This window comes from Thalassophryne amazonica, chromosome 3 (genome assembly GCF_902500255.1).
Source record: "Thalassophryne amazonica chromosome 3, fThaAma1.1, whole genome shotgun sequence".
NCBI classification, from domain to species: domain Eukaryota; kingdom Metazoa; phylum Chordata; class Actinopteri; order Batrachoidiformes; family Batrachoididae; genus Thalassophryne; species Thalassophryne amazonica.
Window position 1 is genome coordinate 120,707,254 of NC_047105.1, and position 25,557 is coordinate 120,732,810.

Here is a 25,557-nt window from a genome sequence, read left to right on the forward strand (position 1 = left end):
ATATCAGGACCGCCAAGCGGCTGAATCCCAGGCAAGCCCGCTGGTCACTGTTCTTCGGCCGTTTTGACTTCCGGATCACCTACCGTCCCGGGACCAAAAATCAAAGATCGGATGCCTTGTCCCGGGTACATGAAGATGAGGTCAAAACGGAGTCGTGGGATCCCCCGGATCCCATCATCCCGGAGTCCGCTATCGTGGCCGCCCTCACCTGGGACGTGGAGAAGACCGTCCGGGAGGCCCTGACACGAGACCCGGACCCCGGAACCGGACCGAAGAACAAACTCTACGTCCCACCAGAAGCCAGGGCTGCAGTTCTGGACTTCTGTCACGGTTCTAAGCTCTCCTGTCATCCTGGGGTGCGAAGAACCGTGGCAGTCGTCCGGCAGCGCTTCTGGTGGGCGTCCCTGGAGGCCGACGTCCGGGGTTACATCCAGGCCTGTACCACCTGCGCCAGGGGCAAGGCCGACCACCGCAAGACATCGGGATTGCTACAGCCGCTGCCCGTGCCTCATCGCCCCTGGTCTCACATCGGCCTGGATTTTGTCACGGGCCTCCCGCCATCCCAGGGAAACACCGTCATCCTCACGATAGTGGACCGATTCTCCAAGGCGGCCCACTTCGTGGACCTCCCGAAGCTACCAACGGCCCAAGAGACAGCGGACCTCCTGGTCCACCACGTCGTCCGTCTGCATGGGATACCATCAGACATCGTCTCCGATCGCGGTCCCCAGTTCTCCTCGCACGTCTGGAGGAGCTTCTGCCGGGAACTGGGGGCCATGGTCAGTCTCTCGTCCGGGTATCACCCCCAGACCAACGGGCAAGCAGAACGGGCCAACCAAGAGATGGAGCAGACCCTACATTGTGTGACAGCCGCGCACCCGACGGCCTGGAGTACCCACCTGGCCTGGATCGAGTACGCCCACAACAGTCAAGTATCATCAGCCACCGGCCTCTCCCCTTTTGAGGTGTGTTTGGGGTATCAGCCCCCGTTGTTTCCGGTGGTCGAGGGAGAGGTCGGTGTGCCCTCGGTCCAGGCCCACCTACGGAAGTGCCGTCGGGTGTGGCGTGCCGCCCGTTCTGCTTTGTTGAAGGCCCGGATGAGGGCGAAGAACCATGCAGACCGGCGGCGGACCCCGGCTCCTACGTATCATCCTGGGCAGGAAGTGTGGTTGTCCACCAAGGACATTCCCCTACAAGTGGACTCCCCAAAACTACAGGAGCGATACATTGGTCCGTTCAAAATTCTCAAGGTCATCAATCCCGCCGCAGTGAGGCTTCAGCTTCCGGCCTCACTGCGGATTCATCCAGTGTTCCATGTTTCCAGAATCAAACCTCATCACACCTCACCCCTCTGCACTCCGGGTCCGGCACCACCTCCTGCCCAGATCATCGACGGCGAGCCGGCTTGGACTGTATGCCGGCTCCTGGACGTCCGACGGATGGGCCGGGGTTTGCAGTATCTGGTGGACTGGGAAGGGTACGGCCCCGAAGAGCGCTCCTGGGTGAAGAGGAGCTTCATCCTGGACCCGGCCCTCCTGGCCGACTTCTACCGTCGCCACCCGGACAAGCCTGGTCGTGCGCCAGGAGGCGCCCGTTGAGGGGGGGGTCCTGTTGTGTGGGCCGCTGAAGAGGAGGTACTGCTGGCCCACCACCACCAGAGGGCGCCCTGTCTGGAGTGCGGGCTCCAGGCACCAGAGGGCGCTGCCGCCTCACAGGAGCAGCCAGGGTGACAGCTGTCACCCATCACCTGAGACGAGACAGCTGATATCAATCAACAGGGAGGTATATCAGCAGGACGGCATCTCCACCTCATGGCCGAGATATCGCTCTACCAAGGAGGTAACGTATCCAGCCAAACGGATCATCTTTTGACCATTAAATACTTTTTGCCTTTACACAGAAAGAGAAAAGACAGCAGGAGACTGTATTTTGGATAAGTACTCACATTCCTACACTTTCCCAACAAAATGCTCGCAAAATACATGTTAAAAAATGCCATTTTGACCTGGATATCGAGCCAGTAAAATTAAATTACATTGGGTTATGTCAGGAAAGTATTAAACTTACTCTGACACTCACACATTCCCAAATATTAGTGTTGAAAGTTACACAGATCTGAGCTGTTCAAGCTGCTGAGCTGAGGCGTCCTGCTGCAGCTGCTGCTGTGTTCAACACAGCACGGCTCCTAAAACTATTACAATACATATATGCTCAACAAAAATATAAACACAACACTTTTGGTTTTGCTCCCATTTTGTATGAGATGAACTCAAAGATCTAAAACTTTTTCCACATACACAATATCACCATTTCCCTCAAATATTGTTCACAAACTAGTCTAAATCTGTGATAGTGAGCACTTCTCCTTTGCTGAGATAATCCATCCCACCTCACAGGTGTGCCATATCAAGATGCTGATTAGACACCATGATTAGTGCACAGGTGTGCCTTAGACTGTCCACAATAAAAGGCCACTCTGAAAGGTGCAGTTTTATCACACAGCACAATGCCACAGATGTCGCAAGATTTGAGGGAGCGTGCAATTGGCATGCTGACAGCAGGAATGTCAACCAGAGCTGTTGCTCGTGTATTGAATGTTCATTTCTCTACCATAAGCCGTCTCCAAAGGCGTTTCAGAGAATTTGAAGCTGCCACCCACACTAAAGTGTCCATTTGACCATATGGACAAATAAAAACCCTTCTGGATACATTTTATGGTTAGATAAGCCAAAGAGTGAGCCGCAGAGATCAAATGTACAATGTAAAACTCAATAAGTTAGATGAACCCAAACCATTTGAGGAAACCGATTGCCTTAAACCATATGAATGTGCCAACTTAAATAAAATAATTTTCAAAAATTTAATTTTTGAAAGTTTTAGTAACTTAATTTATATTTAATTAAATTTATATAAATCTAGTTTATGTTTTTCAATAAAAAAGTGACAAATTTCTGCCTAAAAAATTTGCATTACATTTTGGAACAGATTTTTTGATGCATTCTTTGGTTTACCTAGTGACTCTGCGTTGTGTTGTTATGCCTCCGCCCACTCACTCCCCTCGGACACGAACTCACGATCTCTGCCATGGAAGTCGGACTCTCTAACCAGAAGGCTAAAACCCAGGGCTCTGGCCTTGTGACCAGAGAATTCTTTTGAGATGTTGGGAGTGAGGTTTACTAACTACATATGCACAGCGACACCTGCTGGCCTCCGTTACATACTTCTTCTTTGTCTTTCGGCTGTTCCCGTTAGGAGTCTCCACAGCAGATCAATCGTTTCCATCTCACCCTGTCCTCTGTATCTTCCTCTGTCACACCAACCACCTGCATGTCCTCCTTCAACACATCCATAAACCTCCTCTTTGGCCTCCCTCTTCTCCTCCTGCCTGGTGGCTCCATCCTCAGAATCCTTCTCCCTATATACCCTGGGTCCCTCCTCTGCACATGTCCAAACCATCTGAATCGCACCTCTCTGACTTTGTCTCCAAACCGTCCCGCCTGAGCTGTCCCTCTGATATGTTCATTCCTAATCTTGTCCATTCTTACTCCCAAAGAGAATCTTAACATCTTCAGCTCTGCCACCTCCAGCTCTGCCTCCTGTCTTTTTGTTAGTGCCATCGTCTCTAAGCCGTACAACATAGCTGGTCTCACTACTGTCTTGTAAACTTTCCCCTTCACTCTTGCTGATATTCTTCGGTCGCAAATCACTCCTGACACCTTTCTCCACCCACTCCACCCTGCCTGCACTCTCTTCTTCACCTCTTTACCACACTCTCCATTACTTTGAACAGTTGACCCCAAATATTTAAACTCATCTACTTTCACCACTTCTACTCCTTGTAACTGCACTATTCCACTGGGCTCCCTCCCATTCACACACATGTACTCAGTCTTGCTTCTACTGACTTTCATTCCCCTTCTCTACAAAGCATATCTCCACCTCTCCAGACTAGACTCAACTTGCTGTCTACTCTCACTACAGATCACAATGTCATCTGCAAACATCATAGTCCATGGGGACTCCTGTCTGATCTCATCCGTCAACCTGTCCATAACCACTGCAAACAAGAAAGGACTCAGAGCTGATGCTTGGTGTAATCCCACCTCCACCTTGAATGAGTCTGTCATTCCGACTGCACATCTCACCACTGTCACACTATTCTTGTACATGTCCTGTACTACCCTAACATACTTCTCTGCCACTCCAGACTTCCTCTTGCAATACCACAGCTCTTCTCTTGGCACCCTGTCATAAGCTTTTTCAAAGTCCACTATCACACAATGTAACTCTTTCTGGCCTTCTCTGTACTTCTCCAACAGTATTCTCAGAGCAAACATTGCATCTGTAGTGCTCTTTCTCAGCATGAAACCATATTGCTGCTCACAGATCTTCACCTGTTTTCTAAGCCTAGCTTCTACTACTCTTTCCCATAACTTCATGCTGTGGCTGATCAACTTTATGCCTCTGTAGTTACTGCAGCTCTGCACATCACCCTTGTTCTTGAAAATAGGAACCAGCACACTTCGTCTCCACTCCTCAGGCATCCTCTCACTTTCCAAGATTTTATTAAACAATCTGGTTAGAAACTCTCCTGCCATCTCTCCTAGACATTTCCATGCCTCTACTGGAATGTCATCTGGACCAACTGCCTTTCCACTCTTCATCCTCTTCATAGCAGCCCTCACTTCTTCCTTACTAATCTCTTGTACTTCCTGATTTACTCTCACCACATCATCCAGCCTTTTCTCTCGCTCATTTTCTTTATTCATCAGCTCTTCAAAATATTCCCTCCACCTTCTCAGCACACACTCCTCACTTGTCAGCACATTACCATGTGCATCTTTTACCACCCTAACCTGCTGCACATCCTTTCCAGCTCTGTCCCTTTGTCTGGCCAATCGGTACAAGTCCTTTTCTCTTTCCTTACTATTCCACTTCTTGTACAGCTCGCAATATGCCTTTTGCTTCGCTTTTGCCACTTCTCTTTTCGCCTTACACCGCATCTCCTTGTACTCCCGTCTACTTTCTTCATCTCTACGACTATCCCAAAACTTTTTCACCAACCTCTTTCTCCTTATGCTTTCCTGGACCTCTTCATTCCACCACCAAGTCTCCTTGTCTTCCTTCCACTGTCCAGATGTCATACCCAGTACTGTCCTAGCTGTCTCCCTCACCACATCAGCAGTACTTTTCCAGTTGTCCAAAACTGCTTCCCCTCCAACCAGTGCTTCTCTCACCTGCTCGCTAAATTTCACACAACAGTCTTCCTCCTTCAGGTTCCACCATCTGATCCTTTGTTGAGCTCTCACTCTCTTCTTCTTCTTTACCTCTAAATTCATCCTACAAACAACCATCCTGTGCTGTCTAACGACACTCTTTCCTGCCACCACCTTACAGTCTCTGATTTCTTTTAGCTTGCATCTCCTATAAAGAATGTAGTCCACCTGTGTGCACCTTCCTCCACTCTTATATGTTACCCTGTGGTCCTCCCTTTTGTTAAAGTAGGTATTCACCACAGCCATTTCCATCCTTTTTGCAAAATCAACTACCATCTGTCCTTCCCCATTCCTATCCTTGATACCATATCTACCCATTACTTCCTCATCACCTCTGTTCCCTTCACCAACATGGCCATTGAAGTTCGCTCCTATCACCATGCTTGGGCACACTCTCCACCACCTCATCTAACACACTCCAGAAATCTTTCTCCTTCATCTCACAACCTACCTGTGGGGCATATGCACTGATGATATTCATCATCACCCCTTCAATTTCCAACTTCACACTCATCACCCTGTCAGACACTCGCTTAACCTCCAACACACTTTTAACATACTCTTCCTTTAAAATGACCCCAACACCATTTCTCTTCCTGTCCTCACCATGGTACAACAACTTGTACCCACCACCGATGCTCCTGCTCTTACTTCCTTTCCACTTGGTCTCTTGCACACACAATATGTCTACCTTTCTCCTCTCCATCATATCAGCCAGCTCTCTCCCTTTACCAGTCATACTATCAACATTCAAAGTCCCTACTGTCATTTCCACCCTTCTAGTTTTCTTCTTCTCCCGCTGTTTGTGGAAACGTTCTCTTCCTCTTCTTCTTCATCTTCGCCCAGCAGTAGCCCAATTTCCACTGGCACCCTGTTGGGCAACAGCACCGGTGTCGGACGTTGTTAACCCGGGCCGCGACTGAGCCGGTATGGAAATTCGATTCTTAGTCTGCATAGTTGGGTTGGCTTGTTTTACGCCGGATGACCTTCCTGACACAACCCTCCTCATTTATCTGGGCATGGGACCGGCACTCAGAATGTAGTGGCTGCACACCCCATGTGGCTGAGTTTTCCATTACATACTGTAACCTCAATTAAAATGAGTGAATGGAATGCACTGGAAATACATCAGCAACACTTAAATGCCCCAAAACTTTAAATGCACTTAAAGGAACTGAGTTGTTATGACAACAATTCATTTTTGAGTTAGTTTAATTCATGGAAATTAGTGACTATAACTTGTTTTCAAAGTTTGAGTTACATTAACTTAATTATTGTATTAAAATGGAGTGTCCGGTTTAACAATGTATGTTTGGAGAATTAAAGTTAAGGTATTCATCCCAAGAACAGTGTACCATCTGTTAACCCTCTGTCTTTAGGTCCCAAAGGTAGTGTGATATATGAATAAGATTTTAAATCAATGCATAAATAAATTTCAAAACATTAAAATATGGGGTGAATGGATTATCTTAGTCACTCCTTCACCCAGAGTTCAAACTGCTTCTGTTTGGCCATAGATTTGTGTCCAAGAGATGTAAGACCAATAGATATAAGACCTCTTTTATACCCACAATTACTTGTTTTTTCAAACACTATCATGTGAGTGTTTTTAACTAGTTTTATTTATTATACCCACTGTCTGTTGAGTTTTCATGTCATATTTAAGTTTATGTATGTATGTATGCATGCTGACTGCACAACAAATTTCCCCACTGAGGGGCAGCCCTTGTGCACGGAAGGACAGCGGGCTTCACCCGTGTGGAGGATGTGGATGAGGCGATTTGTTGGTTTTATTTTCAGTGTCTGTGAGGACATTAATGAAACTTGAGAAATGCGGCTCCTGAAAATCATCATTTTGTGAGTCCATGAGTGGTTGTTCACACTTTGGTTCTTGTTTTATTAATGATTATTTTTAACCATTATTTTGTTATTATGTATAGTAGTTTTTCGGACGAATGTCAGGGGAATTCCCACAGCCACTTTCACATAATCTATATATTAATAGGTTCTGTTGGACCTCAGTGCTGCTTTTGATACTGTTGACCATAAAATTTTATTACAGAGATTAGAGCATGTCATAGGTATTAAAAGCATTGCGCTGCGGTGGTTTGAATCATATTTGTCTAATAGATTACAGTTTGTTCATGTAAATGGGGAATCTTCTTCACAGACTAAAGTTAATTATGGAGTTCCACAAGGTTCTGTGCTAGGACCAATTTTATTCACTTTATACATGCTTCCCTTGGGCAGTATTATTAGACGGTATTGCTTAAATTTTCATTGTTACGCAGATGATACCCAGCTTTATCTATCCATGAAGCCAGAGGATACGCACCAATTAGCTAAACTGCAGGATTGTCTTACAGACATAAAGACATGGATGACCTCTAATTTCCTGCTTTTAAACTCAGATAAAACTGAAGTTATTGTACTTGGCCCCACAAATCTTAGAAGCATGGTGTCTAACCAGATCGTTACTCTGGATGGCATTTCCCTGATCTCTGGTAATACTGTGAGAAATCTTGGAGTTATTTTTGATCAGGATATGTCATTCAAAGCGCATATTAAACAAATATGTAGGACTGCCTTTTTGCATTTACGCAATATCTCTAAAATCAGAAAGGTCTTGTCTCAGAGTGATGCTGAAAAACTAATTCATGCATTTGTTTCCTCTAGGCTGGACTATTGTAATTCATTATTATCAGGTTGTCCTAAAAGTTCCCTAAAAAGCCTTCAGTTGGTTCAGAATGCTGCAGCTAGAGTACTGACGGGGACTAGCAGGAGAGAGCATATCTCACCCGTGTTGGCCTCCCTTCATTGGCTTCCTGTTAATGCTAGAATAGAATTTAAAATTCTTCTTCTTACTTATAAGGTTTTGAATAATCAGGTCCCATCTTATCTTAGGGACCTCATAGTACCATATTACCCCATTAGAGCGCTTCGCTCTCAGACTGCGGGCTTACTTGTAGTTCCTAGGGTTTGTAAGAGTAGAATGGGAGGCAGAGCCTTCAGCTTTCAGGCTCCTCTCCTGTGGAACCAGCTCCCAATTCAGATCAGGGAGACAGATACCCTCTCTACTTTTAAGATTAGGCTTAAAACTTTCCTTTTCGCTAAGGCTTATAGTTAGGGCTGGATCGGGTGACCCTGGACCATCCCTTGGTTATGTTGCTTTAGACGTAGACTGTGTTTCATAATTATTGTATGGCCTTGCCTTGCAATGTGGAGCGCCTTGGGGCAACTGTTTGTTGTGATTTGGCGCTATACAAGAAAAAAGTTGATTGATTGATTGATTGAAAGTGGCCTCTGTGTGCATGTGTATGGCTTTGATCATGGAGAAACTGGTATTCCATGAGCCAGTCATGAATCTTGACCTAATCGGTACCACTTAAGGGGAAAAAAACAACACTTAGAATCCAGCCTCAGTGTATCATGGCCGACGCAAAAATGTATGATAGCCATCCCAGGGTGGTAGCTGTAGCCAGGTCAGGCTCAATGAAGAATTACACAGAGGTCAAACTTTAAAAATGCTGTTTTGACCCCATAACTCCAGAACATTCCATCATAGATAGTTCAAACTATACCTTTTGGAATTGTTATGATCAGACAAGTAATGTGATATAGTTTTCAACATGATTGGAGCATTTTTAAAGTGGATGTGGATTTTTTTTAAATGGATATGGTTAATTACATTCTGGACTCACACACCATTCCAAATTATTATAGAAACTTTTTATTACCACACTTGAAAAATGTAAACTACCTATTTTATAAATACTATATAAAAAAAATGTGAAGTGGCCTCTGTGTACGTGTTTGCGTGTTTACTTGTGTACCTCTGAACACAGAAAAACTGTGGGGAGCTGACATTTGCAGTTTGGTATACTTGTGTATGTTGGGTCAAGGATGAACTTCGCCAAAACAAAGCATTGATAGAACTAATAATTTTGGAGAAATTATGTATATTACATAACAATAGTGAACGATGGCTGTTGATAATTACATTCTAGACTCACATACCATTCCAAATCATTATAGAAACTTGTTATTGCCACCTTTGAAAAATGTTAGGTACCTATTTTATAAACACTACCCAATCTAGAATCCCCACAGGCAACACGTTAATAACAGTGTAATAGACCACATCCATCCTGAGCACTGTGTGTCCAAATGTGTCTCAATTTCATCAATGCCAGTAGTGCTGAACATCCGAGAGTGCCATGCAGCATACATGCACAAATCCTTGTGCCTGTAAAGACCATGCCAGCGCCGCTTTATGTGCTGTGTGCCATGTCAGTGCCTCTCACATGGTATGTGTGCAGATGTCTCAGGATTTGTGTCTGTATTTTTGCCATTACTCTGAATACCATTCTGTGGACAGTCGGCAGTCACGTGCACGTGTTGGGAGGACCAATTCAGTGAGATTCCACATATGTCCATAACCACTGCAAACAAGAAAGGACTCAGAGCTGATGCTTGGTGTAATCCCACCTCCACCTTGAATGAGTCTGTCATTCCAACTGCACATCTCACCACTGTCACACTATTCTTGTACATGTCCTGTACTACCCTAACATACTTCTCTGCCACTCCAGACTTCCTCTTGCAATACCACAGCTCTTCTCTTGGCACCCTGTCATAAGCTTTTTCAAAGTCCACTATCACACAATGTAACTCTTTCTGGCCTTCTCTGTACTTCTCCAACAGTATTCTCAGAGCAAACATTGCATCTGTAGTGCTCTTTCTCAGCATGAAACCATATTGCTGCTCACAGATCTTCACCTGTTTTCTAAGCCTAGCTTCTACTACTCTTTCCCATAACTTCATGCTGTGGCTGATCAACTTTATGCCTCTGTAGTTACTGCAGCTCTGCACATCACCCTTGTTCTTGAAAATAGGAACCAGCACACTTCGTCTCCACTCCTCAGGCATCCTCTCACTTTCCAAGATTTTATTAAACAATCTGGTTAGAAACTCTCCTGCCATCTCTCCTAGACATTTCCATGCCTCTACTGGAATGTCATCTGGACCAACTGCCTTTCCACTCTTCATCCTCTTCATAGCAGCCCTCACTTCTTCCTTACTAATCTCTTGTACTTCCTGATTTACTCTCACCACATCATCCAGCCTTTTCTCTCGCTCATTTTCTTTATTCATCAGCTCTTCAAAATATTCCCTCCACCTTCTCAGCACACACTCCTCACTTGTCAGCACATTACCATGTGCATCTTTTACCACCCTAACCTGCTGCACATCCTTTCCAGCTCTGTCCCTTTGTCTGGCCAATCGGTACAAGTCCTTTTCTCTTTCCTTACTATTCCACTTCTTGTACAGCTCGCAATATGCCTTTTGCTTCGCTTTTGCCACTTCTCTTTTCGCCTTACACCGCATCTCCTTGTACTCCCGTCTACTTTCTTCATCTCGACGACTATCCCAAAACTTTTTCACCAACCTCTTTCTCCTTATGCTTTCCTGGACCTCTTCATTCCACCACCAAGTCTCCTTGTCTTCCTTCCACTGTCCAGATGTCATACCCAGTACTGTCCTAGCTGTCTCCCTCACCACATCAGCAGTACTTTTCCAGTTGTCCAAAACTGCTTCCCCTCCAACCAGTGCTTCTCTCACCTGCTCGCTAAATTTCACACAACAGTCTTCCTCCTTCAGGTTCCACCATCTGATCCTTTGTTGAGCTCTCACTCTCTTCTTCTTCTTTACCTCTAAATTCATCCTACAAACAACCATCCTGTGCTGTCTAACGACACTCTTTCCTGCCACCACCTTACAGTCTCTGATTTCTTTTAGCTTGCATCTCCTATAAAGAATGTAGTCCACCTGTGTGCACCTTCCTCCACTCTTATATGTTACCCTGTGGTCCTCCCTTTTGTTAAAGTAGGTATTCACCACAGCCATTTCCATCCTTTTTGCAAAATCAACTACCATCTGTCCTTCCCCATTCCTATCCTTGATACCATATCTACCCATTACTTCCTCATCACCTCTGTTCCCTTCACCAACATGGCCATTGAAGTTCGCTCCTATCACCATGCTTGGGCACACTCTCCACCACCTCATCTAACACACTCCAGAAATCTTTCTCCTTCATCTCACAACCTACCTGTGGGGCATATGCACTGATGATATTCATCATCACCCCTTCAATTTCCAACTTCACACTCATCACCCTGTCAGACACTCGCTTAACCTCCAACACACTTTTAACATACTCTTCCTTTAAAATGACCCCAACACCATTTCTCTTCCTGTCCTCACCATGGTACAACAACTTGTACCCACCACCGATGCTCCTGCTCTTACTTCCTTTCCACTTGGTCTCTTGCACACACAATATGTCTACCTTTCTCCTCTCCATCATATCAGCCAGCTCTCTCCCTTTACCAGTCATACTATCAACATTCAAAGTCCCTACTGTCATTTCCACCCTTCTAGTTTTCTTCTTCTCCCGCTGTTTGTGGAAACGTTCTCTTCCTCTTCTTCTTCATCTTCGCCCAGCAGTAGCCCAATTTCCACTGGCACCCTGTTGGGCAACAGCACCGGTGTCGGACGTTGTTAACCCGGGCCGCGACTGAGCCGGTATGGAAATTCGATTCTTAGTCTGCATAGTTGGGTTGGCTTGTTTTACGCCGGATGACCTTCCTGACACAACCCTCCTCATTTATCTGGGCATGGGACCGGCACTCAGAATGTAGTGGCTGCACACCCCATGTGGCTGAGTTTTCCATTACATACTGTAACCTCAATTAAAATGAGTGAATGGAATGCACTGGAAATACATCAGCAACACTTAAATGCCCCAAAACTTTAAATGCACTTAAAGGAACTGAGTTGTTATGACAACAATTCATTTTTGAGTTAGTTTAATTCATGGAAATTAGTGACTATAACTTGTTTTCAAAGTTTGAGTTACATTAACTTAATTATTGTATTAAAATGGAGTGTCCGGTTTAACAATGTATGTTTGGAGAATTAAAGTTAAGGTATTCATCCCAAGAACAGTGTACCATCTGTTAACCCTCTGTCTTTAGGTCCCAAAGGTAGTGTGATATATGAATAAGATTTTAAATCAATGCATAAATAAATTTCAAAACATTAAAATATGGGGTGAATGGATTATCTTAGTCACTCCTTCACCCAGAGTTCAAACTGCTTCTGTTTGGCCATAGATTTGTGTCCAAGAGATGTAAGACCAATAGATATAAGACCTCTTTTATACCCACAATTACTTGTTTTTTCAAACACTATCATGTGAGTGTTTTTAACTAGTTTTATTTATTATACCCACTGTCTGTTGAGTTTTCATGTCATATTTAAGTTTATGTATGTATGTATGCATGCTGACTGCACAACAAATTTCCCCACTGAGGGGCAGCCCTTGTGCACGGAAGGACAGCGGGCTTCACCCGTGTGGAGGATGTGGATGAGGCGATTTGTTGGTTTTATTTTCAGTGTCTGTGAGGACATTAATGAAACTTGAGAAATGCGGCTCCTGAAAATCATCATTTTGTGAGTCCATGAGTGGTTGTTCACACTTTGGTTCTTGTTTTATTAATGATTATTTTTAACCATTATTTTGTTATTATGTATAGTAGTTTTTCGGACGAATGTCAGGGGAATTCCCACAGCCACTTTCACATAATCTATATATTAATAGCCAAAGTGGCCTCTGTGTGCATGTGTATGGCTTTGATCATGGAGAAACTGGTATTCCATGAGCCAGTCATGAATCTTGACCTAATCGGTACCACTTAAGGGGAAAAAAACAACACTTAGAATCCAGCCTCAGTATATCATGGCCGACGCAAAAATGTATGATAGCCATCCCAGGGTGGTAGCTGTAGCCAGGTCAGGCTCAATGAAGAATTACACAGAGGTCAAACTTTAAAAATGCTGTTTTGACCCCATAACTCCAGAACATTCCATCATAGATAGTTCAAACTATACCTTTTGGAATTGTTATGATCAGACAAGTAATGTGATATAGTTTTCAACATGATTGGAGCATTTTTAAAGTGGATGTGGATTTTTTTTAAATGGATATGGTTAATTACATTCTGGACTCACACACCATTCCAAATTATTATAGAAACTTTTTATTACCACACTTGAAAAATGTAAACTACCTATTTTATAAATACTATATAAAAAAAATGTGAAGTGGCCTCTGTGTACGTGTTTGCGTGTTTACTTGTGTACCTCTGAACACAGAAAAACTGTGGGGAGCTGACATTTGCAGTTTGGTATACTTGTGTATGTTGGGTCAAGGATGAACTTCGCCAAAACAAAGCATTGATAGAACTAATAATTTTGGAGAAATTATGTATATTACATAACAATAGTGAACGATGGCTGTTGATAATTACATTCTAGACTCACATACCATTCCAAATCATTATAGAAACTTGTTATTGCCACCTTTGAAAAATGTTAGGTACCTATTTTATAAACACTACCCAATCTAGAATCCCCACAGGCAACACGTTAATAACAGTGTAATAGACCACATCCATCCTGAGCACTGTGTGTCCAAATGTGTCTCAATTTCATCAACGCCAGTAGTGCTGAACATCCGAGAGTGCCATGCAGCATACATGCACAAATCCTTGTGCCTGTAAAGACCATGCCAGCGCCGCTTTATGTGCTGTGTGCCATGTCAGTGCCTCTCACATGGTATGTGTGCAGATGTCTCAGGATTTGTGTCTGTATTTTTGCCATTACTCTGAATACCATTCTGTGGACAGTCGGCAGTCACGTGCACGTGTTGGGAGGACCAATTCAGTGAGATTCCACATATGAGACATGTATCGCTTTTTCACATTTTTGTACGATTTTATGTCTCCGCCTACTCTCCACCAGTTGTGCATCAGTGAGATACTAGCCTAACCAGTGACCTATGGTGATGACTGGATGAGGTCTATTCTGAGGATCCTTAAGTACCACTGGAATAACTTTCTGTCAAATGAAAGGTTACTGAAAGAGACTCAGATGAGAAGTACCACTTGTATTGTGTGGAGACATTAGCTACCAAATTTTATCCATGTGGTGCATTTCTCTGGGCAATGCTAAGAGGATGCCTATATTTCACCTGGTTATTTCAGCCCAGTCTCACATTTTTTTCCATGCCCCTCACAAAAAGCGTGATACATTTTTTTATTTTGCTATTTATAATCCTTTCCTACTCCTAACTCTAACCATAGCCATAGCGTGTCTACCCTCCCCAAACTTTAACCGATAACCCTGCAGACTCCCCCTTTCACCCCACATTTCCTTCCCCAGTCACAAAATTAATTTCTGCCCTGTCACGAAAAGTGGCCCATTTTCGTGTCCCCACTACAAACCCATAGATTAATGTACTTTTCGTAACCCAGTCTCACAAACTGCTGTGAGACTGGGTTGGTTATTCTCAGGAGGTGGTGATGGACCAATGGTCTGCTTGTGTGATTTTCATTCAGGACCTGAGATGGTTCCATCATATTTGCCCTATTGACATTTCAAATCCCACAGAACCTCTGAGAGTTCGCCGTGCTGCGAGATCTCAGTAACATTGAGAACTGCATTGAGATGCACTGCACTTAACCGCTGCACATGGACAACACCATTAACATCACAACATAAAACTAATTTTATATTGTGCCTAAAACTCTCGTGAATATATTCTCTGGGTTTATAGACGTTGTTATTGTGTTTATTTTATGTAAACATGCGAGAATCACAGGCTGTCTCTCCGTTATTTTCAATGGGAGCTGCTGTGAGCTACACTCGCTTCCTGATCATGTCATTCTGGGGGAAAGTGAAGTTTGCTCTTTAATGTCTTGATTATTGTTCTTTACAACACTGTTTGTCCTCTTTGTTCGAGACTAATATATATAATATGTCTGAAATTCAGTTTGCGCTTATTAAATTCTATGCAGATTAAACGTAACAGACACGGATTATTTGTTCTAATTGTTTTAGCAAGTTTTCAGGGTATCATGCATGCAGTCTCTTATTAACGTGACGAAAAGCATAAAAAATACATTTTTGTCATATAATATTAATTTACAACTGTCATCGTGTTGATTCTCGATATGTTGTTGACTGCAGCGACTCTCTGGCACGCAAAGGATTATGGGATACGTCAATAGGGCGAATGGTGGATACATCGTTGTTCAATAAAAGTGCATGATCCCAGATCTGGATCAACATTTTTTCCACCTTGGCTGTCCAGTCGAACTGGTGTCCTGTTCTGGATCACCTACATGTGCAATCTGTTTATATATCATCCCTATCTTTAGTAAAGTTTGTTGGTAGATTTAAGCTTGTCTGAGTCCTAGTTTTGTGTTCTCAAATTATGTGTTTCATGACATCTTTCAGTGAGATCCTAAACACACTAAACTGTTAGTAAATTATCCTTCATTTAAGTGGTGTCTGTGCATTTTAACATCCACAGATGGATGGGTTGTGTTATACTTCCAGTAGAGAAATAAGACTCCTGTGGGGAGAAATTTACTTGAATGTGAAGTCCAGCAAAAATCATGCAACTGAAGTATATGTGTAATTTCCCTGTGGATAGAATGAAGAGTACACTTTCTCTGCTGTCAAGTACTCATTAACTGTAGCTGTTGGACCGCTTTGGTCTGTATTCATGCAATCCAAAATAGATTTATTTTGGTTTGAGAATTTCAACGATTGAATAACTGATGGGAATCTATTATTGCGACTCAAACTTGCCAAAACTTAAATTGAGCATTTAATTTGACAGAAAGCTTCTTTTTGTCAAAAGGAAGAAATAATTAAAATGTTTGCAAGTCTTAAAGTTGTGAAAATCTTTTTTTCCTGAGTTGAACTTAACATATTGACTGAATAAATGATTGTGGTGCTTTGTGTGTGTGTGTGTCTGTGTGTGTGTGGGGGGGGGGGGTGATATTCAGTTGTACATTTCATTCAAACCCCATAACATCTCCAAACTGTCCATTCTCATGAACTGCTGTAATTATATAAAACATTTAAAAGAAAAAAATGGATTCTTGAATTAAATTTAATTTAGAATTAAATTTAAACAAAATGGAATTTTTTTATTTCTGTTTCAGACAATGTTGTCCCTTGGGTAATAGAATGTTATGTTTTTGTGCCCATTATACACTTTGCAATTGAGGTGTTTTTATGGGTTAGGCCAGAGCTCTTGATTAGCATGAACTGGGCCTATATTGTGCCCAGGCCTCAGCCAGAGATGATTACGCTGCACACAGGTGAACTGACAAAAGCAGAAAATTATTTTCACAGGTGTGTGTCTGCTTTCCTTCAAACATAGTGGGAATATTACTTGGACTGGTATCTAGAGGTCATTTGGCCAAATGTTAAAAGATGAGATCAAGAAAAACTTAGTCCAAAACAAAACAAAAAAAAAACCTGTTTTCTGTAACTCAACAACAAAGAACCCTGGATGGATCAAACTTTGTGAGAATATTAATTAGGAACACATCTAGAGGTGATTACATTTTCCAGTAGTTTTGTCAAAGGTCATGGTCAATGTAAAAAAAAACACCTTTTTATACTCCTCAATAACAAAGAATCCAAAATGGATCAGTAGATTTTGGAATTGTTTGATCAAATGTCAAGGTCAAGGAAAATATCATCCAAAAAAGACTCTTTTGGTACATCTGAACAAACAAGAAGCCTTTGCAGGTGCAAGGATTTGCACGTAAATGCCATGTGGCACTCTCACTGATGTTGAGCATCACTGACATGGCTGGAATGATGACACCTTTACGCACACAGTGCTCAGGATAGCTGTGGAATATTTTATTATTATTATGTGAAAGAGGTTGTGAAAATTCGCCAGAATTTAGGCAGAAAAAGCACTATAAATAATAATAAAATAAATCTTAAAATGTTAATAAAAATAATGAATAACAATTTACAAAAAATAAATAAACAAAAGTGTGGACAGCCAGTCATGGACTTGCAGAATGATGTCGAGGAGCTGGATATCATTATTCCTACAAATCAACCCTTGAAAAAGTAACTTAGTAACTTTACTGATTACTCAGTTTTAAAAGTAACTGTTATGTGTCGGACGCAGCCCGGAGAACCGACCAGCGTTTGAAGGACCCAGTATAAAATAAGCAGAGCATGGTACAAAGGATAACAGAGTTTAATGAACATAACAGTGATGTGATAAATATAAGAGTGCGCGGTCTGGCGTGGTGGATTGCGGTACACTCCCAGCAGCGGTAACGGTCCGGAGCCAGAACCAGTTTGGACCCAAGGACCCCGCCGACACCCCCCAGGTGGCCGCGACAAACCGAGTCTGTGAATGAAGAAATCATCATGTGAGTCCACACTCACACACAGAGAGACCGCTCAAAGGTGTACAAACAGCAAACATTTCCTGGCTTAATTACTAATCAGCTTCCCACCCTGCAGGCATAGAACACCCTGTTCACAAACTCACTGCAGTGGAAGCTGATTAAAACGACTAACATAACAGCTCAATATAATAAGGTGTGAGGGACACCACATTTACTGACTGTACAAATGTTAGTCACAAAACCTAACGTACCTCAGGAAGTGTGCTGACAAGCGTGAGACCTCACCCTCTCCTCTTTCACAGACCATGCATCAAACCTGGATGTTCTCTGCATCCACTGATGATGAGATGGCTCTCGAGACGACGATCTCACCCGTCTGGTCACAAGGTCGAGTCTCTGGCAAATACACACTGTGTACTCCAGACTTAAATGCCACCATGTTCCAATCCATGTAGATGCACCACAGCTGTGAGTCCTGACGAGCCGCAGGTGATCAGGGTGAGGTCCTGATAAACTCAGCCACACAGCCACTCAGTCCCAAATGTGCACCACCTGGAAGGAAAACCAAAAGACAGAAACAAAAGACAAACAAAAGCCAGCCAGGCACGCCAGCCACAACAGCACCACACCCTCACGGGAAGCCTCCCGGCGACCACACAAACCTGGCCCAGGAGAAACACCCCCCTCCAGGGACCATGGCTGGAAACCGTATCTGCATTCATCTTCCAACAGAATCTTCATCTACCAGAACGGTTGATGTCTTCTCCTCTGGCTGCATCCTTGCCTTTGTTTCTGTCAGTCATTTAGCACAGGTGTGGCCAGGAGTTCTTGAACCTGTGCGGTCAGCCTTTGTCCAACCATGTTCACAGTCTGATTAGTCATAAAACAAAAAAGACAAACACAAACAACCAAACCACCCCCCCCCCCCCCCCCCAGAGGACCGTTACATCAAACCCCGGGAAGGGGAGAAAAGAAAAACAACCCAAACTTAAGCTTGCAAATAAAAATGCTAACACCCCCCCCCCCCCCCGACGACATGTAGGGACCAACACCCCCCAGAGGACATCCCGCCAGCTCCAGGAGTAATAACCACAGCCGAGGTCCCTCTGGGATCCAAGGTCACCCACGGGGACTCCCAGCGCCTCCCAGAGGACCATTCCATCAACCCCAGGAGACGCCTCCCCTCATGACCAACGGACCCAGCCCCGGCCGTCTATGGCTAGATGGACCCACAGCCCTTTCCCCCCCAGAGGACACCACAGTCACACCCTGAGGGCGGAAACTGGGGGGAAAAACAAAAGGAAAGAAAAAAAAACATACAAACAAAACAACCCCAACCCCACCCCCTTGGCGCAGTGGAAACTGGAAGCACATCCAGCGTCACCAACCGTGACTATACCCCAGAAGCCAACCGGGAGGAGTGGAACAGCGGTTATGGCAGACGGCACAAAACGGCGCCACTCCTCCGACTTCCAAACCAGCCACCAGCTGCGGGTATATCCCACTGCCCCAAACCTCAGCCACGCCGATGGCAGACGGCTCAAAGGCGCGCTGAAGCCGGAGGTGGAACAGGGAATCAACAAACAAAAAAAAACAACAACACCCCGAACCCCCCCCCCCCCTCCTAGGTGCAGAGGTTACCTGGGAAATGCCCAGCATAACCAAACTGCACCACTCCAGCAACGCCAACACATACGGCTCACCCGGCTGGAGTCAGAAGAGAAGAGAGGGCATAACAAAAAACAAAACAAAAAAAAAGAAAAAACAACCCAATTACCTCCCCCCCCCATCACCCCCCAGGGGACCGTCCCATCAAACTCTGGGAGGTGAAACTAAAAGAAATAAAAAAAAAGACTAACAGACTAACATAACGTGTAAACACACAACCAAAATGTGTTTCAACTAAATTACACCGGAGCTGTAACAGACGCAGTAGTTATCTTTACCCGGGGAAACGGGGCTACAACTGTAACAACAGGAAGCTCAGCGACCCATGCCCGTTACAGACACACTCTTGCAGCTCCCGTTTAAACCTCTTATCCGGTCAAAGTGTGACGCGAAGCCGTCGCCAGTCACACTCCACCACGACCCTTGGATAAGGCAACAAACACAGGAACACAGCTGCAAGAGAGCTCAAATCAGTATTCAGTAATGGGTTCTCAAACACGCACCATCCGGGCGGAGAGCACCCGCAACTGATCCGGATAACTTCTGAACGTCTGCTGCCGCCTTCCCGGCGCGTTACCGTCTCTGCTACCGCTGGGTCCATGATGTTTGGCCAGAGACTACTGTTATGTGTCGGACGCAGCCCGGAGAACCGACCAGCATTTGAAGGACCCAGTATAAAATAAGCAGAGCACGGTACAAAGGATAACAGAGTTTAATGAACATAACAGTGATGTGATAAATATGAGTGCGCGGTCTGGTGTGGTGGATTGCGGTACGCTCCCAGCAGCGGTAACGGTCCGGAGCCAGAACCAGTTCAGACCCAAGGACCCCGCCGACACCCCCCAGGTGGCCGCGACAAACCGAGTCTGTGAATGAAGAAATCATCATGTGAGTCCACACTCACACACAGAGAGACCGCTCAAAGGTGTACAAACAGCAAACACTTCCTGGCTTAATTACTAATCAGCTTCCCACCCTGCAGGCATGGAACACCCTGTTCACAAACTCACTGCAGTGGAAGCTGATTAAAACGACTAACATAACAGCTCAATATAATAAGGTGTGAGGGACACCACATTTACTGACTGTACAAATGTTAGTCACAAAACCTAACGTACCTCAGGAAGTGTGCTGATGAGCGTGAGACCTCACCCTCTCCTCTTTCACAGACCATGCATCAAACCTGGACATTCTCTGCATCCACTGATGATGAGATATCTCTCGAGACGACGATCTCACCCGTCTGGTCACAAGGTCGAGTCTCTGGCAAATACACACTGTGTACTCCAGACTTAAATGCCACCATGTTCCAATCCATGTAGATGCACCACAGCTGTGAGTCCTGACGAGCCGCAGGTGATCAGGGTGAGGTCCTGATAACTCAGCCACACAGCCACTCAGTCCCAAATGCGCACCTGGAAGGAAAACCAAAAGACAGAAACAAAAGACAAACAAAAGCCAGCCAGGCACGCCAGCCACAACAGTAACTAAGATACATTACTCGTTACTTTATTAGTTACTTCCAGCAGCTGTTGACAACACCCCCTGCCACATCAACATGAAAATAACCTGTTTTGCCAATACGCACTTTATAGTCACCCTTTCTTAACTTCAAAAAATAAAATAACGTCAGTCGTTCTTGACCTCATATTTAAATGTTGACAGCACTGTAACGGAAAACTTACAATTTCTAAACTACAGTGTTTATAAATGCAACTATGACATTCTTTCTAACATTTTTTTTCTTAACATTTTAGTTGTTGAAACTATTATTATTATTGTTATTACTAATATGCATATGTCACGGACATGAAAGAGCGAAGCTCGTCAGCATCTCACCATGTCATTTAGGTCCTTAAGAATTTATTTTGAGTAAATGCTTCAGGGGAGCGTTAGCATGGCAAAAACCTTTTAGCCCAGACCCCCTGCCTTTTTAAGCATTTTTCTTTATTTCCCTCTCACATGCCTGGAAAAGCTCCTCACCATCTAATCATGTCCTTTAGGTCCTTCAGACATTTTTCAGGAGAATGGTTCTTGGGAGCATGAGCATGACTAAAACCTTTCAGCTCCTGGGGGGCCCCACCCCCCCAGACTCCCCGCCTTTTTAAGCATTTTCCTTATTTTGCCTTTCAGCTTCTGGATGGGCTCTGCTACCCATACTCCCCGCCTTTTTTAAGTATTTTGCTTTTTTGCTTTTCAGCTGACTCCCCCCCCCGCCCCCCAATTACAGCCCTCCTAACCCCCTACCACTTTAAGCATTTTTTAAAATGTAGATGGAAATTAATATTCAAAGTTTTCAGCTAGTTGACAGTAGGGCTGTACAATATGGCCAAATTATTGTATTTCAAGATTGTCATATTAATTGTCATGTAAAGGTCACTTAGTATATACATGCTGTCCATATTCTTGAGCCGCTTAGGTGGGTAGGGAGAGTTCCCATGGAATAAAAAAGCTTTTCAATCTACCATCCCTGATTTTCAAGACCAGGCACCTAAGTGACTCTACTCTCTCTCTCTCTCTTTTCAAAGTACTCAAAGTACTCAAGGTACTCAAAGTACTCAAAGTCAGCTTTATTGTCAATTCTTCACATGTACTAGACATACAAGGAATCGAAATTTAATTTCTCACCTTCCCTCGGTGATGACAGGACAAGACAGTTCGACAAAAAGGACAAGTATTTAGTATTTACAGTGTATTTTTTATGAAGATATTTAGGTGTACCTTAGCAAACACTAGTAGAGTTCCACCTTAGATTTGGAATATATAATAGAAGATTATAACTTACTGAATTTTCATATCAGTATGATAAATTATATGACTATGATTTGACACAAAGTGCAGCAACAGTTAAAATTAAACATTCTTAAACAAAACAGTAATAATACCACACTCATTTTGCATTCATCATAAGGTTAGGATACACTGCCCTCCAAAAGTATTGGAACACTTGGAATTTCACAGATTTTAATTTGTTTATGCCATTTTAAATACAAGAAATACAAAAAGAAATAAAGAATAAAACTGTCTAAAATGATCTCCCTCTAACTCAAACTGAAAGCAAATCTCTAAAACTTGACAAAACCTGTAAATAATAATCAATTTTATTGCCAGTTTTCTTTAGACAAATCAGGGGATGGAAACATGAACATTTCCAAGTCACTGAATCTGTCTCGGACTTTATTTACATCAGTTATGAAGAAATACAAATGTTTCTTTCACCAAAACATCAAATCTGGGCTTTCATCTCAGATGTACTTTCTGTCAAATTGTAGCTGAACTTTCAGGTCTTCTTTTTAAGAAAATCCTCCTCTACACCACTTCATCAGGAAGCTGGATTTTATATTTTTAATTAATTTATATCAAGTTGTAGAGATTTGCTTTCAGTTTGAGTTAAGGAAGATAATTTTATTGAGGGCAATTGAGAAACACTGAGGAGCAGCATCTTACATCTCATATATAGTGCAGCAGATAACAGAATATTTAGAGTGGAATCCTGCAAATGGTGATACAAATATCAAATTTGGCACAAATAATCCATAGACATTAACTCTTTAAAAAAAAAACTGATAGGCTACTTGACTTTTTAAGAGGCAGCCAGGTAGGGGTCAATTAAAGAATTATACAGGGGTCTAAATTAGGGGTGGACAACTTGTTCCAGAAAGGGCCAAGAGCGTGCAGGTTTTCTTTGCAGCCACTGACTCCACCAGGTGATTTCACTGATTAATATCACTTTGAGCAGATGGAATCAGTTAATCACAAAGCTCAGTACAGATGTGCAGCTGCCACTGCACTTTGAGAGACCACAACTATTTTTCAATTTGGAGCTGCTGTAGAAAACTTTGCAGCACTAAGTGGGTGAAGTGGGCAGTTCAGTGAACCGCAACCTCCGCCTGCCCACACACTGCTGCGATCGGCCCACAGTATAAAAGTAATAGTAACAAACAGTGACTTGGAGAAGTAACTTTAATCTGATTACTGATTTGGAAAGATTAACGCCTTAGATTACTCGTTACTGAAAAAAGCGGTCAGATTCGGGAAACGCATTACTTTGTGAGGATGTCACTGGCAGACGCATTGACAGATGCACAGTGACACATTACTAACACTCACTCACTCATCTTCAACCGCTTATCCGGAATCGGATTGTGGGGCCAACAGCTCCGGCGGGGGACCCCAGGCTTCCCTTTCCTGGGCCACATTGACCACCTTCGACTGTGGGATCCCAAGGCATTCCCAGGACAATGTGGAGATATAATCTCTCTACCTAGTCCTGGGTCTTCCCCAGGGTCCCAGATGGACGTGCTGGAACACCTCCCTAGGGAGATTCCCAGAGGGTAACCTTACCAGATGCCCGAATCACCTCAGCTGACTCCTTTCAATGCGAAGGAGCAGCGGCTCTACTCCAAGCTCCCCTCAGATAACCGAGCTTCTCACCCTATTTCTACGGGAGACACCAGCAACCCTACTAAGGAAGCCCATTTTGATCACTTGTACCTGCAATCTAGTTCTTTATGTCATGACCAACACTTTTGACCATAGCTGAGAGCAGGAATGAAGATTGGCCAGTAGCTCGAGAGCTTCGCCTTTTGGTCCAGCTCCCTTTTCATCACAACAGTGTGGTAGAGCGAATGCAATACCGCTCCAGCCAATCTCATGCTGCATTGTCCCCAAACTCATGAACAAGACTCCAAGGTACTTGAACTCCTTCACATGGGGCAAAGCCACATTCCCTACCCAGATTAGGCAATCCATCAGTTTCCCACTAAGAACCATGGCCTCAGATTTAAAGGTGCTGATCATCATCCCAGCCGCTTCACACTCGGTTGCAAACCTATCCAGTGAGTGTTGGAGGACACAGGTCAATGAAGCCAACAGGACCACATCATCTGCAAAAAGCAGTGATGAGACCCTGAGCCCAGCAAACTTGAAACCCTCCTCCCCCCAACTAAACCTCGATATCCTGTCCATAAATAACACAAACAGGATTGTGACAAGGCACAGCCCTGGCGGAGGCCAACTCTCACCGGAAATGAATCTGACTTACTGCCGAGCTCTGTGAGTAAAGAGATTGGATGGTACTCGATCATACGCCTTCTCCAAATCCACAAAACACGTCGACTGGATTTGCGTATTCCCATGCATAAAGCCTAGCTCCATTGGACAGTGCGGACAGTGTGTCCATCACTGGACAGAATGTGCATGTATGGTGGGTGGGTGCTGGCCCGGCTGCAGAGCTAGGTGGCTAGAAGCTGCTGGACTTATTCAGCCTGTTCGAGAAGTGCTGTGCCTGTCCGATCATATGAAAAGCAATGTGTGTGTCAGCTCCTCACAAGTTGTAAGTTGTTTCACATGTTGAGCTCAGTCTGAGTCGCTGAGATTATATGTAGTAGACCAAACTAAATTAAATTAAATTATCTTTCATGGAAGTGCTTTATTTGAGTTGGGGCTACATATATTCATTAGATGGAAATCCTGCTCCTAACTGAATTGAGTTCATCAAATTAGTCATTTTTTGAGTGTGGCGAGGAGGTTTGTTGTGCAAATTTTTTGGTCTATTTAAAATTCAGACAACACGTGGGTGCCACCCTGCAACTCAGCTGAGGGGATGGCGAATGGCTGCAATTTGTCAGGTGAAATTGTGCGAATTCCCCCAAAGGATGCCATTTGCAAGCTGTCGCAGCCCACCCTGCGAAAACTGTCCCTCTCACAATAAGCCAAATAATCCTAAATCTAGCCAAATTGTCTTGTATGAAGCAAAAATAAAAATAACAAATCTGCCAGTGGGGTAAGAAAAATTTACTTGGTTAGAATCCTCAAAACTAGTAAAATGTCTGGGCACTGAATAATCAAAATGTGCCTTAAAAGTAGACAGAATTCTTATTTTAAGATTAGCCTGTCTTAAAATAAGGAAAACAATCTTCTTCCTTTGTCTGGATGATTTGACTTTCCTTGTTATTGGTTAAATACAGCTTGATATTAGCTGGAAAAACTTAAGAAAAAGTGAGATACATTTTCCCAAAATAAGAAATTTTCTCTTATGTAAAAAATGCTTGACAAGATTATTTTTCTTTTTCAACAAAAAATTAAGTCAAATTTTCTTTAAAGAAGTCTTTTTTACTTTCTTGGATATCAGTTTTTGCAGTGCAGTGAGATATTACTCTTAGCTGCAACATTTCTTACCTTGCATGTGTGACAGTTGTTTGTTGTGCTTTGTTTTATTGTATTTGTTATTTTCTTATTAATAACTTGGTAGTACTAATAATTTTATTTCAAAAAATACAAAATGCAGCTCAATTTAAACTAAATTAAAA